The following is a 23,181-nucleotide window of genomic DNA, read 5'->3' on the forward strand; positions in this document are numbered from 1 at the left end:
ACTGAGTTATAATCCCATTGGGAGAAGCAGGCTCTGTCCAGTTCAACAACACAGAGTAAGCCCTGTGGCAGTGTTTCCAGGGTGTGTGTTGACGACCACAGGCTGTTCACAGATCCCCTGGCGTTGCAGGCTCTCACTAAGTATTCATATTCAGTGTGGGTCTGGAGTATGTCGAGGGCATCAATAAACTCCAAAGCACCCTCAGACCAGATGAAAACGAGTAGCTCATTTTGAGTGCCAACTGGTCATCTGTAAAACAATAACACCACCACATAACTATTAGTTGGAGTATTTTGTTCATAGAGGTATTCAGTCATGTTGGGTCAATTTTACAAGGTCACATTTCTGAGCTAAAAAAAAAAAGATCCCACGGAGCACCATTAAAGCCATTATTAAAAAATGGAAAGAATATGGCACCACAACAAACCTGGCAAGAGAGGGCCGCCCACCAAAACTCATGGACCAGACAAGGAGGGCATTAATCAGAGAGGCAACAAAGAGACCAAACATAACCCTGAAGGAGCTGCAAAGCTCCACAGCGGAGATTGGAGTATCTGTCCGTAAGACCACTTTAAGCCATACACTCCACAGAGCTGGGCTTTACGGAAGAGTGGCCAGAAAAAAGCCATGGCTTAAATAAAAAAAATAAGCAAACACGTTTGGTGTTCACCAAAAGGCATGTGGGAGACTCCCCAAACATATGGAAGAAGGTACTCTGGTCAGATGACACTAAAATTGAGCTTTTTGGCCATCAAGGAAAATGCTGTCTGGCGCAAACCCAACACCTCTCATCACCCCAAGAACACCATCCCCACAGTGAAGCATGGTGGTGACAGCATCATGCTGTGGGGATGTTCTTCATCGGCAGGGACTGGGAAACTGGTCAGAATTGAAGGAATGATGGATGGCGCTATATACAGGGAAATTCTTGAGGGAAACCTGTTTCAGTCTTCCAGAGATTTGAGACTGGGACGGAGGTTCACCTTCCAGCAGGACAATAACCCTAAGCATTCTGCAACACTCGAGTGGTTTAAGGGGAAACATTTAAATGTCTTGGAATGGCCTAGTCAAAGCCCAGACCTCAATCCAATGGAAAATCTGTGGTATGACTTAAAGATTGCTGTACACCAGCGGAACCCATTCAACTTGAAGGAGCTGGAGCATACATACACACTCTCACACACACACACACACACACACACACACACACACACACACACACACACACACACACACTCTGAATGTAGAAAACATTAGCTATGATCCCATATTGATGTAATGTGTTAAATACACTTCAATCAGTGTAGATGAAAAGAAGAAAGGTTAAAGAATGATTTTTAAGCCTTGATGCAATTGAGACATGGATTGTGTATGTGTGCCATTCAGAGGGTAAATGGGCAAGACAAAAGATTTAAGTGCCTTTGAACAGGGTATGGTAATAGGTGAGTGTATCAAGAACTGCAACACTGCTGGGGTTTTCACGCTCAAGTTTCCCGTGTGCATCAAGTATGGTCCACCACCGAAAGGACATCCAGCAAACGGCAGGCCAGTGGTCGAAAATGGCTCATTGATGAACGCGGATTGATGAATGGATTTTTCCAGCAGGATAATGCCCCATGCCACAAGGCTAGGATTGTGCAGGAATGGTTCCACAAACATCACAGTGAATTCAGCTTACTGCGGTGGCCTGCCCAGTCACCAGATCTCAATCCAATTGACCATCTGTGGAATGAGATGGAACAAGTTATTCGGAGTAGAGATCCACTACCAGCCAAGTTGGCACAACTGTGGGAAGCATTGGAGTCAATGTGGGCCAGCATCCCTGTGGGATGCTATCGACACCTTGTAGCGTCCATGACCCGATGAATTGAGGCTGTTCTGAGGACAAAAGGTGGTGCAACTCAATATTGGGAAGGTGTTCCTAATGTTTTGTTCACTCAGTGTATATATGTGTGTGTGTGTGTTATATATATATATATATATATATATATATATATATATATATATATATATATATATATATATATATATACACACACACATATATGAGAGAGAGAGAGATAGTGCCCTATGAAATCTGCAATGCCGCGAACACAGAAACAAACGGAATTACATTGAAATAGCACAGTGTTTATGACAGAAAACTTCAAGAAACACGCGTCATGGGAACGCATTAAAAAACTGTTTTTGCACCTCTCAGCCACCCTACACGACCATGACTTTAACTAAAAAAAGCACTGCCTCTCGTACTACTTCACTTGCTAGCTACTGTTATAGCTTGGGGGAAGAGGATTACCTATAAGTTATTCTTAGCTTATTCTAATGACTACTGCAGAATGTAGTGTCTAGTTGCTGCCTAAGTGCCTTTTTATTAAATTAGAATAAATCAAAATATTTAGGCTTCTATTTTATTAATTATTAACGAACACATCAAATCTATTTGAAATGTTATAGTTCAGCTTGTGTTGAAATGAAAAACTACTAAAAAAGCCTACATTTTGATTGTTTTTGTTTTGTTTTTATAATTTACAATGTTCCTAGTTTGTTTCTATTACATTGTGCCAATTTGTACCCATTAGCTACCTCTCCAGTTTCCTCCATAATCTCTCCAGAGGTACAATGAGTGCTCACTCCTTTTTGTAATCGCTAGGCAACATGCCCTACTAAAACTACGGGTTGGGGTGGCCCCTTTTTCTTTTCCTGCCTACGCTGTTTGTGTGATTTATGCAAAGTTCTTCCTCCTCCACTAAATATATCTGTGTCAGAAAAGGGAAATACGCTATACAGGCTCTCAGGATTCTATTTTTGTCTCAGCGTTTATGACTGGGGGCTCCAATTTCCCCTTATATTTGGCCAGGCTGTTAAAACCTGGATAATCTCTACCCAGAATCACTTGGTAGGGCAACCTGGGGATTACTCCTCCTCTCAATTCTTGTTCCACACCTTCACAAGAGATCCGAGCAGTAGAGTAGTATTTCACATCCCCATGGATGCAATAGCCTTTTCACACTTGCACATCTAAGCCGAGCCCTCACAGTATGGCTAGTTTCACACTTGTCATTTTGTCAAGCTGTGCCAGAACTGTAAAACTCTGGCCTTGCAAGATATCAGGCTAAGGCTTTCACACTTGTCATTAAATTGTCCAGACAGTAATTTATGTGTACAGAAATAAAATAATTTATTTTTATTTTCTATACACCACAAAAAGGATTAAATAACAAACGAAAAACAAAATGGTGTGAGGGAAACTCTGATGACACGTCTTTAATTTGTCTTCGTCGTGACCATAAACAAAAAAAAGACAAAAGAAATGTTAGTATTTCAAAAAAAAACCCGCTGCACAAAACCAGTATCTCCCTCCACCCGTTACTCCTCCTTTACTTTCGGACCAACCCCGAACACAGTAGTACGTTCCCTTTAGTATGTAATGTCCCGCCTCTGTAGTCAGTGGAACACCAATCCCCAACCGACACGTGTCCTTATCCTTCACTTGACTCCAGTGGCTGGAAGTTACACACTCGTACTTCCGCCCCTCACCAAGGTGCCGCCCCTCAAAAGATGACTTTTGCCATGGTCACGAGATCTTGGTAAGGGAAGTCCCGAGTTGGTTTGATGCCACCTACTGTCGGGAGGCTGAATCACAGACCGAAACCCCTTAGACTCATCACATCTACCAAAAGATTTCACAGGAATTGAGAAATATGGGACTAAACCACAGCGCGAAACAGTGTTGTGAAAAAATATGAAAAATAAAACAGGATTACAAAAAAACAAAACATCATAATAATAAAAATGGGTCTATTCTGCTCTTGCAAAATAGTCCCCTTCTTAAGGATGCACCTCATAATGCCAATCATTCTTTCCAAGCTGCCTCCCAAATGAGATGAGTGTGGTGGGTTGAAGACCCAATACACCCTTTGTCACTCAGGTACTCTTGGACCTCCTTGTCACTCTGAACGGCCTCCATCTTCAGCTCTCTGTAGGCCCCGATAAAGTTTGTACCACAGTCGGACCTGATTTGTTTGGCTGGTCCTCTGATAGAAATGAACCATCGCGGAGCATTTATGAAGCTTGAGGAATCCATCGACTCAATGACTTCAATGTGTATGGCCCTGGTGCTCATACATGTGAACAGCACAGCCCAGCGCTTACTGCTTGCTAGTCCACCCCTGTTGCGACGTGCTGTAACCATCCGTGGCCCAAATATATCTAACCCAACAAAAGAGAAGGGAGGGTCAGTGCTGAGGAGATCCACAGGTAAGTCAGACATCTTCTGAGTCTCTATCCTCCTACTTAGTCTTCAGCAGATGACACAGATAGAGTATGCTGCTGACGCGCCGTTTTCCACCGATGACCCACAGATCAGCTGCTCTCAAGGAACCCTCAGTGAAGTGGCGCCCTTGATGGTGGACCTGCTCGTGGTGGTGACGGATGAGTAGAGTCGTGATGTGGCTCCGTCCAGGCAGGATGAGAGGGTTGATTTAATCTTTACCTAGGCTTGCTTGGGACAGGCGTCCTCCAATCCTCAGTAGGCCTGAATCATCAATGTAGGGGCACAGACTGAAGAGTGGGCTCTGCTTAGGAATAGCTTTACCTTCTCTGATGCATTCCAATTCCTCTTGAAAGGCGTCATGTTGCAGACTGCGGATTATGATATTGGCTTGATCCAGGTCTTTGGTGGAGCAGGGTTTTTTGCAGATGTGCCATCCTTTGCAGCTGCTGCCTACCGTGAAGGAGAGAACAACATGCATAAGCCTTGCTGTTGCATGTGTCAGTGCTTGCCAGCTTGAGAACATCTCGAAGCGCTTGGGGTCTACCTTGTTGCTGGAGACATTGGTGGCGTGACAAGCAACCTTGGGACGGATCTCGTAGTCAGATCCGGGATCAACCAAATTGAAAGGTGTGTGAAGGGTTTCTGGCTCTGCTGACCTGAACAAGAAAGCTGGTCCAGTCAACCATGTGCTTCCACTGCTGTGGGCTGGTAGATCTCCTGATACGTTGCACCCTTTTATTCACATATAGTAGAATTGTCTGGTGTCATTGTGAATGTAACCAAGGACCACTTTACTATCAGAGTAGAATGTGTCAACATTGAGTTGGATGTCAATCTCATCTATGATTGCTTCTGCTATTTCCACAGCTAGAACTGCAGCGCTTAACTCAAGTCTTGGAATGGTGATCTCAGGACGTGGAGCGAGCTTAGCCTTACTGAAGATGAAGCTTCAGATGTTCCCACTGGCATCAGTTGTCTTCAGGTAAGCTACTGCTGCGATGGTGTTCGTGGATGCATCACAGAAGATGCACATCTCTTTCTTGTGTGCTTGGCTGAGAGAGATGGAGATGTATGTGTGACAGACCTTGATCTGCTCAAGCTCCTTCAGTGAGTCTCTCCATATCTTCCATTCCTTGAGGTTCTCTTCTGGGAGAGGGGCATCCCAGTCACAAGCCTCCATGGTGAGCTCTCTGAGTAGAGACCTTCCTCGAATGCTTACTGGGGCGGCAAATGGGTCAAACAGGCTGTTGATCTTCGACAAGACTCCACGTCTAGTGTATGGTTTCTCTGCTGAAGACACCTGAAATGTGAAGACGTCCTCTGTGATGTCCCAGCTCACCTCGAGACTTCTCTGCATGGGAGGGAAGTCGACACTCAGATCCAGGTCCTTCAGCCCCTTAGCTAGGTCGTCTGGAGGAAAGGCTCTCATGACCTCTGCCTTGTTAGAGGCGAGATTGTGCAGGTGTAAGTTGGAGAGGGCCAAAATCTCTTGAGTGTTCTGAAGATGATGGCTTCCTTCTCTGTGGGGAGGGTTACGAGACCATCGTCGACGTAAAAGTTCCTCTTGATGAAGTGCCTTGCCTCTGCTCCGTAATCCCTCTCGCCATCTAAGGCGGCTCTCTTGAGGCCATACATGGCCACTGCTGGGGACGGGCTATTACCGAAAACATGGACCCGCATCCTGTATTCCACAACTTCGTCATCCAGTGGCGGTTGTTGCGGTACCAGAGGAATCGCAGGTAGTTCCTATGGTCTTCACGAACAACAAAGCAATGGAACGTCTGCTGCACGTCTGCTGTCACAGCCACTGGTTCCTTTCTGAACCGCAGCAGTACCCCAAGCAGGCTGTTGTTCATGTTAGGACCAGTAAGCAGGATGTCATTCAGAGATACCCCATGGTGCTGGGCGCTGGAGTCAAATACCACTCTTATCTGTCTGGGTTTTTGTGGATGATACACCCCGAAGATCGAAAGATACAAGCACTCTTCTTCTGCTTGTAGGGGTGGAGCGATTTCAGCATGCCCATTCTCAAAGATTTTGCACATAAACTCAATGAAGTAGTCCTTCATCTCTAGACGTTTCTTGAGCGTGCGTGTGAGTGAGGCGAGGCGATTGCTGGCCTGGTCGCGGTTTTTGGGGAGACGTTGCAGTGGGCCACGGAAAGGGAGCGGAGCAACCCAGCTGTTGGATGCATCCTGATGGAACTCTTTCTCCATCATCTTCAGAAATGCGAAATCCTCCATTGAAGGAGCTGGTTTGTCATCATCCTTAGTGTAGCAGAAGACAGATTCACCCATGAGGCTTGCCGCGTCGGCTGTCGTGCATCTGTGCTTCAGGAACATGGTGCCAGAACTTCGAGGCTGGTGTGTGTGGCTGAGTTTTGCTTAACATGGAGGCTGCTGAGACAAGGACTCATGAAGCTGGGACGTCTGTTCTCCAGAATGTTTGTCTTGAAGGCGTTAACTGGTGAAGGCTTGTGTGCCTCTCCGAGACAGACATCTCCCACTATCACCCAGCCGAGGGCTGGGCGCTGTGCGAAGGGAGCGTGCAGGGGCCCGTTGCGCTGTAGCACCTTGTATCTCTCTAGAAGTAGCAATATTTCTGCTTGGGGGTTCAGAGGAGGTATCTTGGTGACTAAGAACTTGAGGTGAGGGTGGTACCTTGTTATATCTGGTGTAGGGATTTTGGCCCTATTGTCTGGGAGCTCGTTGCACTCAATGAGCGTGGGAAGAGGTAAACAGGTCTTTTCATCAGCTGATTCCACAGTGAAGCCTCTTGCTCACCGGCCTACGGTCTCTGAGATACCTGAGCACGTCTTGAGAGTGTAGGGTGAGGCGTCATCGGCTAAGTTGAATATCTTGAAGAAGGCTGACCTAGCCAAAGACTTGTTACTTTGGTCATTAAGCTTAACACATAGATAAACTCTTTCCAGTAACTGTAGTATTGAATGATGCTTTATTACCACCAATTTGTAGGTACAGTGATAGGAACTGAGTAAAACTGAAATAAAATAAAGAAAACAACCACAAGTATGAGTATGCTGAATACTACGCTTAATTCTCACTAATAGCACAGCATGTATTTTAGGTATGGTATAATATTATCATAAACTCAGAAATATGCTGCCGTATGCAAAATAATTCCCCAAACAGATATCTCCAACCATGCGACTATCAAGAAAATACGTAAATCTATCACGCAAACTTTCATATAAACTATCATCAAGAATTGAAAGGTGAGTATGTTATTATTGATTTTACTTACAGACAATGCTTCTACAAATAATTGCAAGAAGGATGGAGTTCGATGATATCTGCAGCATGGCAGAGCGACTTTCACCATTGCTAACAATGATTCTTCTTTACAGGATATAGGAACTTTAGCAAACAACAGACCTTCTCAGTAAACAGCGCCATCTAGTGGCCAAATGGAATTGACTTAAAAAATGAACTCAAACCAACTAAAGGGGCCAGAACAGGGTCAGACCTCAAAAATGTAAATATTATGATTTAATGAATGCACTTGTTCACAGACCTTTTTTCTCCTTTAAATTGTTTAACGTTGACAGGTATCATTTAACACTAGTACTACTAGTCTAGGTCTTTTTGGCGCATCACTGTTTTAAAATGCATTTTTCTCTACTGATTTGGTAGCTAGGAACCTGTGCTTTTTTAACTTTTCCTCTCTCTCTCTCTCTCTCTCTCTCTCTCTCTCTCTCTCTATATATATATATATATATATATATATATATATATATATATATATATATATATATATATATATATATATAAAACATCTCAAACCATCAGTAGACCCAGGGTTGCAGTAACTTCTGGAGATATAATACGTTATACCTAGAACTTCCACAGCTGTCTCTTCTGGTTTAGACAATGTAATCAGGTTCTTACCTGGTTCGTCATCTGGTTGTAGTTTTTTTCCAGTCAACTGGGTAGTCGGCTTTCTGAATGTACCAGACTGTGGTTGCCGGGCCAAATCTTCAGCTGTGTGTTGTCTTTAATCCAAGGTGATGAACTGGTCCAAGTTTGCGAGGTCCCCCTGACCTACCTACTTGCGTATAGATCCTGGTAATGTGCGAAGATATGGATCCATTACCAGGATCTCCATCATCCGTTGAGACATGTTCACCTCCTGGTTGCACCAATCTGTTTGCCAGGTGCAGTAAGTCGAACATTTGGGAGTGTGGTGCTCTCGTAGAGTTGCATGGTACTTTTGAGCTCTGATGGCCATGGTCACCACTGTGCGAGAAAGTATCTCTGCCTTCAGGCGATCATAATTGTCAACTTTTGCCTGGCTTAGGTCATAATATGCTGTGGCAAAGTGTCCGCCTCTGTGTACATTTTGTGTTGTATGTTGTGTGTTATGTTGTGAATAGTCAGTGGTACAAGGGATATAAACGGGTCTGTGTAACACAAGTGTTTCAAATGTATATTTGTATTTAGGCACAAGGATTGCCCAGCACTTAAAAAGTAATAATATGTGAGCACGGGGAATTGCACTTTATTAATTCACGTGCAGTTGTACCGCGACTCCAATTGAATGATTGATTAGCAATCGAGTCTCGATACAGCTGCATAAACGCGGCATGTTTTTACTCACACGGGGTTGTATGTTCGGTGAGTGGAGAACAGGATTGGAGACGGAGGTAATAATAATAATAATAGTAATAATAAATAAAATATCAGCTCACCATGTTTGTTTAGTGTTAGTCCGTTTTGTTTGTCTGTTTATTTTGGATACCTGTGCCATGTCCTCTGTTTTTGTTTGTCTTACAACTGTTTATTTTCTGTCTGTCTGTGCACTATTAAATGCTGAGCGAGACCATTCGCTCAGCTACACCAAACTCCACCTCTCTGTCGTTTATTTCCTGGTTCCTGTTTCTGGTCTGATTTCCCCCATTTCGGCCGTCTTTGTGACATATGCTTTCTGGGATTCCCCGACCAAGAAGGATGCAAGCACTCCAGCCCACTTCTCCTTGGGCCAGGATTCTCTGGTGACGGTTCTTTCAAATGTCAGGAGGAATGTCATTACTCAGTCATCTTTTACAACACCTGAAATGACTTGATTCAGATAGAGGGACCAGGGGTCCATTGCACAAACATGGTTTAAAAAGTTATCCTGATAATGTCCTGGTTTAATTTTGAAAGTCAGGCTTAGTCTATTGCACAAAACAAGATAACAACTCAGGTTTAAATCCATGGTAATTTATAGCAATTAAACTAACCTGCTTCAGCGCAGGTTTACAAAGATTAATCCGGACTTTTAAAACTGAAAAAAAAAAAAATGGTATCACCATTTATAGCGAGAGTGGTAGATGTTGGTGCTATAATTATAAGAAGGCTTTTCGTAGGGAGAGGTTGTTCAGTGATTGCCAGGATCCAATTACTAATCCAGATTCCACCCTGTATGTGCGATACCGCTTCTCTAGGGGTGGTATTATTTTTATATACAGTCGGCGATGCTGAAAATCTTAATAAGGCAACAATACACAGAGCTATACAGAAAATGTACCTTGCACTGAAGAAGTCGTTACCAGTCTTAGTGAAATTTCCCTGACAAGGTCCAATGAAGCAGAACAAGGAGGTGTTCTATGCTATTGCAGGTAATTATTATAATACATATTTAATGTTTCTGTCCATATAAATAAGGAAAAAAATATCTATATACTAGATATATTTTTTTTTGTTATTATTTTTTTTCATTATTATTAATATTTTTCATGTTTCATTATTATTAGCACTAGCACCGCTATAGCTGCTTTTCAAATTTAAATGTCTCTGCCTATGTGAATATCTCGTGCATGTCCATTCTTAAATGTTACTAAATATTTGAATTAAATACCCATATGGTGTTTCAGCTGCAGAATCATAAAAATGAATAAGTTATAAACACTTGCTTCTTCAACTGCCAAACCCTCGGTTTATGTAGCATATTGAAATCTATAAAAATGATTTCCATTACATGAGAGTAGATGTTAAACTTCATGCTGATTTGAACTCGGCTTTCGCCAAAATAAGAACCAACTAAGACGTAGCTTTGTAGTAAACTAATGTGATCCATCTGCATCTCCATCCATTTGCGTTGTTTTCCATCTGATGATGTAGATATCCTTCTGTCTGGTGTTGAATGCCGAAGTGTAATGCTGGCTCCAGGGATCAGCACACACAACGGCTGCGACGCTTTCTCCGGGGATCAACCCAGTGTGGTCTCCCCAGCGCATCAGCATGACAACCGTGTGGATTGAGCTAAGTAGGGTACATCTCTGGTGTCTTTAAGTTGGCACCTTTCATCCACGGTGTTTCGTTGACTGTCCCACAACACCTTAAGAGGGCTCAACAGTGATTCTGGTGTCCCAGCATCAACCCCCTCTGTCCCCTACTCAGCTCAGCCCAGCTTATTTACCTGTGCATCAGTGTTGCTTTCTTTCTATTGTGCTTGAGATCCCCAGCCAGAGTCTTTCTGCCTCAACCAAAGCCAGATGCTGCTCCTTTCTGCTGCTTCAGATAAGTTCTTCACTGTGCGACGCAACTCTTGGCCACTGAACCCGACATCTCTGAGAAACCAGGTTGTAGAGTGTGCCACAAATCCTCGACAACCCACCTCCACTGGTTAAACTCAGACTTTCCATCCTCGCCATTCCACTTCAGCAGCTAGTTGAGCGTACCGAAGTTTCTTCCTCTCATACGCCTCATCCATAGCATCTTTCCATGGCACTGTTAACGCTACCAGATGAACAAGGCGTGCTGATCCAGACCACATGACAATGTCTGGTCAAAGGTTAGTGGTGGCAATCTCAGGTGGAAAAATAAGCTGTTGACCAACATCTGCAAGCATTTTCCAGTCTCTAGCAGCTTCCAGTTGTCCTGGGCGAAACTTAGTTTTAACACCTTTTCTTGGTGGTTGATCTCCTGGATGAAGGAATATTGTCTTTTGTGTGTAATGCTTCGATGGAACTGGTGGCAACTTATTGGTCAGGTTATGCTTGTCTTCCAAAGCTAAGGCCAAACATCGCAGCACCCGGTCATGGAGCCAAGTAAACTGTCCTTGGCTAAGAGCCATCTTACATTCTGTCAAAATGTGCCTTAATGTTGCAGGTGATGAACACACAGGACTTGAGGGATCCTCACCCACCCAGAGGTTTAGGTTCTGTGGTGATGGGAGAACATCATATGCTGATCTGATGAGAAAACTGATCCTGCTCTGTTCCTTTGTCCGTAGGTCTTGCCAGCCGATCTTGTGTTGTTCCTGTTTCCCATCTCATCCATTCTCCCTGCTTGGCCTGGGAAACGGCCTTTACACACCTGATTTTCTCCTCCAGCTTTTGCACCTCATTGACTACCAGCTTCCTTCGTTGAGCTGGGGTTGCCTTGTGCCATTTAGGAGGAGCTGAACTGAGACAAAACCTCCTTTTCCATGCTGAACTTGCCCCATAATATCTCCGACTCGAAGGGCAGCCTTAGCTTCTTCCACAGCTTTCTTTGCCACCCATTTTCTTCCCAGTTTTCAACACAGGTGCTGCCTCCATTACGCACTTGTCGCCTGAATCTACTAATGTCATTTTCAGTCAGACTTTGGTGCACTTAAACTCCTCTGTTAGAGCAGAGATTGGTAGCTGCAGTATTCCTTTACCATAAAGTCCCACTCTGCTGAGGCAGAGTGGATCTCCCAACCATTTTCTGATGTATGAACTGATTAAAGCATGCAGCTTCTCAACTGTTGTCAAGGAAATCTCGTACACAGTCAGTGGCCACAGTAGTTTTGGCAGTAGACCAAATTGAAAGCACCAGAGTTTCAGTTTGTCTGGTAAAGCACTGCTGTCTATGCTCTTCAACCCTTCCACTGCTTGTTGTCTAACTTCTCCCGCATGAACTGTGTCACTTAGATTCCCGTTGTACCATCTCCCTAGACTTTTCATTGGCTTCTCGGACACTGTTGGCATTGTCTCACCATTAATGTAGAACCTTTTATCTACTACTTTCCCTTTAATTATAGAGATGCTCCTTAATTTAGTGGGCTTGAATTGCATTCGTGCCCATTCAATGTTTTTGGTTAATCTGCCCAATAACCAATTAGTGCAGGCTACTGTTATAGTCATTGTTGTCATGTCATCCATGTATGCTCGAATTGGTGGTAGTCGCATTCCAGAAGCCAAGCGGAAACCTCCCCCTACCCATTTTGACGCACTAATAATTACTTCCATTGCCATGGTAAAAGCCACTGGAGAAATAGTGCATCCTGCCATTATTCCAACGTCTAGGCATTGCCATGTAGTGCTGAATTCTGAAGTTGAAAAACTAAATTGCAAATCTCCAAAGTAGGCTTTACATATAGCTGACAATTATACAATATGGCCAACAATTTTGTCTGGGCTTTGTAATAAAATCAAAGTCACTTTGAAAGAATGTATTATATTATATACTCCTGTCGAGTGCTGCAACACTAATGAAAGTCATTCTACACATTATTATTATTATTATTATCATTATATTATTTATTATTATTATTATTATTATTATTATTATTATTTTATTAGCAGTTGTCACAAAATATACACATTGAATAACACAGCGTGACATAGCTACGCTACTTACAGGTGTAAAAAACAAATAAAAAATGTGCTTATTCTAAGCTCTCTGCACAAATCAGTGATGATGGGACTGATGCTAAAAGAAAAACAGAGACTGTTGCATTTTACAATGGTGGTACTCGCAGTTGGCCTGTGTCTGTTTTTTGTAATGTTTTAGACCTGGCTTTTGTTTTGTACAAGTAGTGCACCGGGAATACAATCTCCCGGAGGGACTTTATTTTGCAGCTAGCCCTGGAGCTACGGCAGAAACATTTTGATAAGAGACACGAAAGCCAGCTGGCAAATGCCCCTCAACCTTCAACCAGCGCTGCGCCCACTGGCAATGCCAGGTTGCTAAATGCAATAAAAACAGAACTTTTGATGTCTGGGCCCGTTGTGAAAAGCAGTCTGTGACAAATGCACTGGTACAATTGAAAAGCAGGTTTTCTGCATAGATTGTACGTAGAAAGTTGTAATAGAACTCTGAAGACAGACAGAGAGTTTACACAGAAGTTTATTGCGTAAAGTTTATTTTATTAGTTTTTCATGTTTATGCATATGTGCTCTTTTTGAAAAAAAAAATAAGATTTTCTATTTAAATATGATGTTTCTGTTCTGAAAATGTTATGTAAAATGTTCACAAATAAAAATATTAAGTTGTATCTGATTGTTTGTTTTTCATTTTCATATCAAAGCCGTTTTAAAATGGAGCTGCACATTTTGTGAATGCGGCTGTATGTAGTCTGAAATCTCGGCGGTTCTAGTGTTAATACATTTTTTACTTATATAGGGTTTCAATGTGATTGGTGCAGTGAATTGAAATAAAAATAGTACTGTCTATATATTATGACCATACCTAATTTTCTATTAATCAAAATACAGCAGGATATAAACATAAATAATATATAATATAAATAATAAAGTCAGGGGATGTGCTTGTGTACTCAGGATACGACTACTTACGTGTTATCAGTTTCAGCTACAGTTTGCCAGGCTGCCACCCTGGCTTTATTGGCAGTAGCTTTTTTTTTGTTTTTTTTTTCTGTTAAAAAGATTATTTAACATTATCATACGTTGAAACTAAAATGTGTTGCTCGGAAGCAGTAAAAAAAAAGTCGCCCTTTCGTTCTTCTCCATTTTTTCAGATGACCGTTAATAAAGATTACCACGACAACACACTAAAACAGTTGGTTCCATGTGCATAGATAGAATTATTAACCCGGTTTGAGTTATCTAGATTAATTTAAACTCAGTCTACGTTCTTCGAACAGAGTTAGCCTGCTAAATGATATCCTGTTAACTCAAACCAGATAACTTAAACTAAACCTGGCTTTTAAAATTACTTTTGTGCAATAGGCCCCAGGTCCCATCCTGGCCTGGGTGAGTTGCTGCAACATGGCCTTCCGCCATTTTGTCAGGTAGTACTCTCAAAACTTCAGGGCTCTGTAGCTTTTAGTCAGAAGTTACCATCCCACTTCTATCACCATGTGTGAACTTGGGGCTCTGTTTTAGGGTGGTAACAGTGTGAGAGACCACACAGAAAGCAGTAATTAAGTTAAAGTGAGGGTTATATTTACAAGTGCACTCAAGGAAAACAATAATAATAACCATAAGGGTTAAATAAAGAAAATAAAACCTAGCCCCCTCCTGGGCCCTACGCTCCCTTCTTCTGACCCTGACTAAGATGTTTGAGAGGGCCAGTCCCGGCTCAAACTGTAATACTTTAACGTCCACCCTCTCGGGTCTGCTTTTCAAGGTCTTCTGCAGTGCTGCAAGGCCGCCGGGTGTCCCCACCATATCTACTGGGAAATCTCAGTTAAGTACCTCTTTTCAGAGGCTTGTCAAATGCTGTATTCCTGTTATTGGGTTTGTAATCCTTCTCTTTCTTTCCACCTGTTGACCAGGTAAATATGGGTCCCCCCTACAGGCAAGTTCCGGGGCTGTCGGAGTGGTGCAAGACTAATATAGTCACTCTTGGTTCAGCCCTTAGTACTGCTTCTAAATATAAAAACAGAAACACGGTCTTCAGTGTTTTGTAATGCACTGACACAGGAACCACAGTCTTTGGGTGTTTGTCCGACTCGCACTGACTTCAAAGTACAACCAAGGGAACGTTTAAACAACCTCTTCACTCTCTGGTAAGGTTAATTAAAAGGTTCAACTACCTGTTGTATTCCGTGGTTGTGTTCCAGTGACCGTTGTATTGATGTGCTGTATTCCAGCCTGTTCCGTAGTTTCCTTCAGCTCTTTGTTTGACGGCGTTCACGCTTACAGACACAATGTTTCACAAAGATGCTTGCCAGTTCATAATCCACACTGAAGATGGTTCAGCTCTCTCTCAATCTTCAGTGTTAAAAAGTATAACACACACTGTTGTTTTGTCTGTGTCTTGTTGGTACTAATAGATGCCATCTATTAACTACACTTACAGTTGTACAGATTTGATCCTTCTTTGCCAATGCTACCACAACACTCACTGTGGTTTTAATTCAGCCCTCTGATTTCTGTCTACACTCACAGACAGTCCAGCGTGTACACAGAGAAGTAATTGTATTTCTTCAATCTGACCTTGTGACAGAAAGACAATGATTCTTGGTGGTAAATCTCACTCCCGACCTGTGAGGGAGCTATGTAACAGGAACAGAGTACCCTGGACTGTTTGGCCTGACACTTCATTCCTAGGGTTAACACTAGAAGGACCGAAAATATACTCATACCTAGAAGCCCTGCAACAGTTTTTCCAATGGTTGTATTGAAAACACTGTAAATAGTATAACAAAAGGAGAAACAGTCGAATGTAATTCTTTTTTTTTTTTATTGATCTCAAAAGTATTCACCCCCCTTGGACTTTTTCACAATTTATTGTGTTACAACATAGAATCAAAATGAATTTAATTGGGAGTTTTTGCCATTAATCAACAAATTAATTTCAAATACAAAACAGAAAATAATTGATTGCATAAGTATTAACCCCCTTGAGTCAATATTTGGTAGAGGCACCTTTGGTAGCAGTTACAGCCATGAGTCTATTTGGATAAGTCTCTGTGTGGCTGTCAATGTGACTGTTCCTGGGCTTTTAGGTATAATGTAATATATCTAATTTATTTCTGCACTCCCGCGTTTCATGCTTTGTGAGAATATTTAATACATACAGACAGAAAAGTACATGAACGCGCAGCCCCATATGTGTTACATGACTGGAGAGAATTACATTTTAAAACCAAAAACCACCAAAATGACCGGTGTGGGACTTCTAGTGAAAGGAAGTCGGTCATTTAGAAAAGGGGTAGGGCTTCGGTGCAGTAACTCATCGACCCGGAAGGGAAATGATGTGGCATTCATGGATTGGAAGAGCGGCTGCAATCGCTTACCAAGGGGTCATAAGTGATGGTATAAGTAGGGGACGAAGCGACATAATCTGTTCCTTCGTTTTGGTTAATGAAAGGAAACCAGAAGGACCTGAAGATTTGTGTAAATGTATTTGAGTGTTTTGTTTGTTTGTTTGTCCCTAATTGTGTCTTGTTATTAGTAGATGACTAACACATTCCGGAATTGTTGCCAAGGTTGAGCACAAACCCAGAATAAATAAACTGTATTTGTGCCAAGAGCATTAATTCACTCACTAATGGACTTGTGTATGTGTTTTGTGTTTCATTTGGGTGTGTAAAGAACAGAACTATTATTTTGTGACAAACCCGGGGATTACAATATAAGTAATACACGCCACTGTATAACTTAGCATTATTTATTATTTACTGTTTGTTTTACGATAAGGCACTGGATTTACAAACTCATTAAAAAACTTTGCAACTGGATTATAATTGTCTGTCTATTCACTGATCATCTGCACCTGCACACTGTTAACCACTTTGCCACAGACCCACACTCACTGTCTGATACTTTTAAAGAATTCAAAATAACTCACTCTTGTTAGCTGTCTTCACTTCCTGGGTTTTGTTTCCGCTGGTTTCCAAAGGGTCATTCACCTTGACAGTACTCATCTCCACTACATCTCTGTGGTTTAATCGGGTATGTAATGCTGTACGCTCTCCTTACCCTACACCATTAACAAAATATCTGGCAATCATTTAAATGTGCAAGCTGTCTGTTATACCCCCAAATTTGTATACATTTTGTTGAATTGACAAACAACTGGGGATGGTAATTTTTTTGCCCATTTAACCACAAATTTCTTGTTCACTAAATGGTTAAGGTAATCCTCCCATCTTTCTAAACTGATCAAATGTTTTTATAAACAAGATGTTAAAAAGGATCTGTTTACTCCCAAAATTGGATTTCTGCAATGGTGACAGCCAAGCCTGGTAAGATATTTCATGTGATACCAGCCTTGGCATTCACTATTACAGAAATCCATTTGTAGTCAATATTTAAAATGTATTTAACAATTAATATATAAAATATAGTTAACAATGCAGGATTGTCATACCACAGTATGCATGTTAGCAATGCACATTTTTGCAAGCCTCATTAATTCCCGACATTAGGACAACTGGCCTCTCTGCTGGGCCACAAAATGAGATTCAGCCTTGGGTAATATGCTTCCTAACTGCTCCATCATGCTTTTGTTAATTTTCTTTGAATAGAGAGAGAAATAGGCATCGCAAGACCAACTAACATGCTATAATGAATGAGAATAAAAATAAACAACGAACAGCAGGTTGCTTCCTACATGCAAACTGCAGCACACAGTTAATATGCTGTCCACTTATTATTCAGTAAAAAACAAAGTATACTTTTAAAACTGCAAAATGTCTAGAAATATTTAACGTGCATGCTACCTCTATGTGTCCATAATATCTGTTATGTCCAGTAAGTCACTCCATGGATGAAAGTGGGTGGGCCCCCTGAAGCTCTGGGGTTGTACATTCTGAGCTATAGGGACCACTTTCAGAAGAAAACTTGAAACGGACTTTTTAGAAAAAGAAATTCTGAAATTAATTCACCTACAACTTCTCATTTTACCCGATGCTAAATCGGTAGTTGAGTCCTCAAACCTCGAGTCCGAGTGTTAGTCAGAGTCTGTGTTGTCAGGGTCCGAGTCTGAGTATGAGTCTGTGGCAGAGCAAAGCTCTGCCCTTTTTCAATTGGCAGGGATGGGGTTAATTTCCCCTACCTGCCTGGGTTTATTACGTTCAGGTGGCTGGGGTTGATTAGTTGATTAGGTTAATTAATGATCAATCAGCGCCCAGCCACCTGAGATAAAAGGAGGCCTCTGCTTCTCATCTGGGAGGAGGGAGTTGAGGAAGCAGGTTGGTGTTTGTGGTTGTTTGTTAGTTTGAAAGTTTTGAATCCAGTGAAGGCATTGGCCAGCCTGGAAACCTTATTTTTTTGTAAGTTTTAGTTTTTGCTTTATTTGTGTCTAAAGATCTTTGTTTTGCCCTTGTGCACTTTATTTTTGTGTTTTTTTTTTTATAATAAAATTAGGATTTTTGAACTGCAGTCTGTCTCTGGGTCTCTTTCCACTCGCCAGCCTGCCACATTTGGTGTCAGTAGTGGGATAGCGCCACCAAGAGGCTCAGAGCAGTATTTATTTATTTATTTATTTTTTTTGGAATTTTTGGGAGAATTCCAAAAAAAAATGGGAAAGAAGAGCAGACAGCGGCAAAGGCAGGATAAGCAGCAGCTGAAGAAATGTAAGCTGCTGCAGCCATCGCTGGAGGACCCGGTCAGCCTCTTCCCTTGGTGTTCCTGGTGCGGGAAGGAGGACCATCATTGGCGGTCCTGCCCAGATGTGCCAACGGCAAACTGGTGTGGCTGGTGTGAGGAAGACGGCCACAACTGGGCAGGATGCCCCTACAACCAGGCCCAGGAAGAGGTGCAGTATTCACCCCGGGCATCAGGGGCCACCCCACTACCTCCAGCACCCCCACCTTCACCACCGTCCCAGGAGACCTGGGACTGGTTGATGCACCCTGAGGCAGACCTCGTCCACGATCTCCCCATAGTTATCAACATGCTGTGGCATCAAAATGGGGAGAGGTGAGAACAGTGGGAGAAAGAACACCACCCAGCGTCCTTCCCAGAGGTTGCCCTCATGGTGGTTAATTACCTGACGGTAGACATGGGAGATGCCCCGGTCACTCCAATAAAGAGGGGTGAGCCGCCTTCCCGAGAGCCAGAGAGGGGTGAGCCGCCTTCCCGAGAGCCAGAGAGGGGTGAGCCGCCTTCCCGAGAGGCAGAGAGGGGTGAGCCGCCTTCCCGAGAGGCAGAGAGGGGTGAGCCGCCTTCCCGAGAGGCAGAGAGGGGTGAGCCGCCTTCCCGAGAGGCAGAGAGGGGTGAGGAGCCGCCGCCGCTCCCAGAGCCAGAGAGGGGTGAGGAGCCGTCGTCGCTCCCAGAGCCAGAGAGGGGTGAGGAGCCGCCGTCGCTCCCAGAGCCAGAGAGGGGGGAGGAGCCGCCGTCGCTCCCAGAGCCAGAGAGGGAGGAGCCGCCGCTCCCAGAACCAGAGAGGGAGGAGCCGCCGCTCTCAGAGCCCAGAGGGGAGGAGCCGCCGCTTCCAGAGCAAGAGAGGGAGGAGCCGCCGCTCTCAGAGCCCAGAGGGGAGGAGCCCCTGCTTCCAGAGCCAGAGAGGGAGGAGCCGATTGCGGCTGGTGTACGTTGTACATGGGGGGGAGGTGTGTGGCAGAGCAAAGCTCTGCCCTTTTTAAATTGGCAGGGATGGGGTTAATTTCCCCTACCTGCCTGGGTTTATTATGTTCAGGTGGCTGGGATTGATTAGTTGATTAGGTTAATTAATGATCAATCAGTGCCCAGCCACCTGACATAAAAGGAGACCTCTGCTTCTCATTTGGGAGGAGGGAGTTGAGGAAGCAGGTTGGTGTTTGTGGTTGTTTGTTAGTTTGAAAGTTTTGAATCCAGTGAAGGCATTGCCCAGCCTGGAAACCTTTTTTTTTTTAAGTTTTGTTTTTGCTTTATTTGTGTCTAAAGATCTTTGTTTTGCCCTTGTGCACTTTATTTTTGTTTTTTTTATAATAAAATTAGGATTTTTTGAACTGCAGTCTGTCTCTGGGCTTCTTTCCACTCGCCAGCCTGCCACAGAGTCTCTATCATTAGAGTCCAAGTCCGAGACTTCTAGTCTCGAGTCTGAGTCCTTGAAATAAATTCAAATCAATTTTCATTAAACTAGTGGACTTTAACTGAACCCGACATAAAGGGTCTCTACAGGATTGTAAATAGATCGGAGCATCTAATCAGAATTTATTGAGAAACAAAAGCTGGAGACAGTCAAAGGAAGTCATAAATAGATAATGTATTCATCCCATGCAGGGTGAGGCAATCCATTGTCCAACACTATGGAAGACAGTTCTAGGGTTAATGTATAGGTCTTTATGTGAAAGACCTATAAGAACTGGCAACTTTCATCCAAAACTTGGAACTGGTTTCCAGTTTGGTTCCTGAATTGGTTTCTGGGTGTAATATGTCTCCATAAGAGAACATAGTGTTATGATACCTCTTGACTGCAAGAAGATTATGTACCCTGCAATAAATGGACATCAAAGAAAGCTCAGTGTTTAGGTCCTACTAATAGGAAAAAGAGACGTTTTTTACACGTCAAAAAAAGAGCCATTCCCAGCTCTGATACAAGATTCTGTTTCCACTCGTTACTACAGCATAACGAGACTGTGTCTGACTTCGAGGCGAAGCATTAAAGGATAAAAGAAAACATACAGGCTGTGTGTGAAACTCCCACTTGGGTTTTGAAGATAAAGGAACACACAGGAAGTGTGCAAAAATCCCAGCTTGGGTTTTGCAGATTGGTGTCAATGAAGCAAAAATGTAATAACAATATAATATTTATTCTGCAGACTTTTGGGTCTTCTTCAAGGAACCACTGAGTATAATTTCATTACCTTTCCCTTGTGGAACAAGAGTAATGTAATTAACATAGAAGATGATAAAATAGTTATCGTAAATTGCGCTTTTAACGAGCATATGAAAAACCTCAGAGTTTGCTAAGCTGCTTAACTCATATTGTCATATGAAGTGCTTGTTTGAAAGTATACTTGTGTAATTGTTATTAAACAGTTGTAGTCCAGGGTTAGTTGTGATATGTTATTAGAAGAATTGTAATTGAACAAGGTTTGTTTTGCGTTTAAATGATAAATGCTTGGGTTTAACTAGAGCTATATTGCCTGTGAGTGGTAGACACAGGGCCACTGTCTGTGTAGTTGAGGGAACTGTCAGCACAGTGATGTCATCACCTACTAGCAGATCCGCGCAGCCTGTACTGAGATTGAGACAGCGGAGTAAATGTACTGTGTTAGAATGAAATGTTGAACCTATACTTTAGGAAATCAATCGGATTCCACTTATACTGTAGTTTAAATATATTATTGAGAAACGACATATAAAGAAGCATATACATTCAAGGAATAAGTGTTAACAAGTGCTGCATTGGTGTGTATGTGAAGTGCTACCTCATGATGATTTTCTAAGTTTTTTCCTTTCTGTACCTTTAGTATTATTATCTAATAAACTGCTATGATATTTTAACCTACCTTGTTTAGGCTGAGGGTGGTTTGTGTGTTGATTGTAATTCCTCGATCTTATACACGTCATTAAATAAAGTTATTATGATGAGGTTTTAATTAACGTGAATGAATATTCAGATTATTTAACAGATAACTAATAGATTGTGTTTAGTCAGTGATCTAATATGGTAATGGGCATATAGTATTCATTCAAGTTGATTAACGCACATTAATTTGAACTATTGTAATTATTAAACTTAATTGTTTAATCAAATTATTAAACAAACTAACATAATTAGCCCCACAGTATATATTAAACAGGCAAAACTTAATTGCAGGAAGGGCTAATCAAGAGATGAACCTACTGGCTTCCTTATTTAAAATATAAAAATGTGCCTTTTTTTCAATGTATATAATGTAATTAATACAGAAGAAAAACAAACTAAACTAACAACTAGTTTGCCTATATTTAATTAATAATTTTTTGTAGTCTCCACAAACTGCCCAGCATCATCCTTTGCAGTCACACTGCTGCTAACTTTAGCTGTTGTAAATAGTGCAGTGCAGACTATTGATCAAACCACTGTTCGTGTAGTGTGCATTTTATTGTTTTTTATTAATAATATTTTTATTATCAATGATGGACTTTAGGCATCTTCTGAATTACTTTCCTTTTTTTATTACATTTTAAACCATTTAAAGGCAAAACCATAATAAAACATTGAATAATAGTGTCTTTTATTCTATATAAATTATTCGATATAAATCTTTTATTTAACATCATGTAATCAAAGAAATTACCAAATGATACCGCAAAAGTGTGCCAGAAACCATAATAGTAGTACAGTATTTCATGTTAGATTTTGAAAAGTCAAATTTTACAGTTTGTGTCAGTTTTTGTTAAGTATATGAAAAACTACAAAGCGGTATGTAACTGAATATGTTTTTTGTTTTGTTTTGTTTTTTATAAATTTTTAGTTTTTTTAGTTTTTTAGTTTTTTTTTTTAGTTTTTTTTTTTTTTTTTTTTTTTTTTTTTACCCCTGTTTTCTCCCCAATTTAGTGTGCCCAATTGTTATCTGTATCCTCGGCCCACCGCTAGCAACACCCCTGCCGACTCGGGGAATGGAAGCTGGAGCACGAGTCCTCTGAAATGTGTTCCTGTCGCACTGCGGATCCACAGCAAGGCCACCAGACCTACAGCACCGGAGGACAACACAGATAAGGAGGCTCCAATGCAGAACCACAGGCACCCTATCAGCCACAGGGGTTGCTGATGCACGGTGAGCTGTGGATTCCCCTGCCCATAATTGAATACGTTAACATTATTCAGCAGGTTTCATTCAACGTTATGAGGCAAAATGTGCTAATTCTATTGGGTGATGCAAAACATATGGCCAGAGCTGTACATACAAGTTGAACAAGTACCGGTAAATTACTTTTAAGGAACTAAAGCCTTCATAGTGCATCAAGCCTGAGGCACTTCCCGCCAAATGAATACCCTGAGACTCAAGTGTGGAATGTAAATATAGAGATTGTCTAGCTTGTTTCTTATGATGTACTCATCAACATCTTAATACTTTATTTAATTTCCCTACCTATTTGGAATAGGAGCTGCTATAGAAAGAAATAAGGCACATTTGTTGCAAATCTTAAGCAGTTTTATTTGCCAAAAAATAATGCTTTACATTTTTTTATATCTCTTTACAATGATTAAAAATGATAAAAATAAGCATGCATTTTTTTTTTTTTTTTTTTTTTTTTTGTTTGGCTGGTGGATATCGAATTTGCATTATTGTTGTCTGAAAGGCTGTTTAACTGGAACAGAAATAAGTGA

This window comes from Polyodon spathula, chromosome 5, assembly GCF_017654505.1.
Source record: "Polyodon spathula isolate WHYD16114869_AA chromosome 5, ASM1765450v1, whole genome shotgun sequence".
NCBI lineage: Eukaryota > Metazoa > Chordata > Actinopteri > Acipenseriformes > Polyodontidae > Polyodon > Polyodon spathula.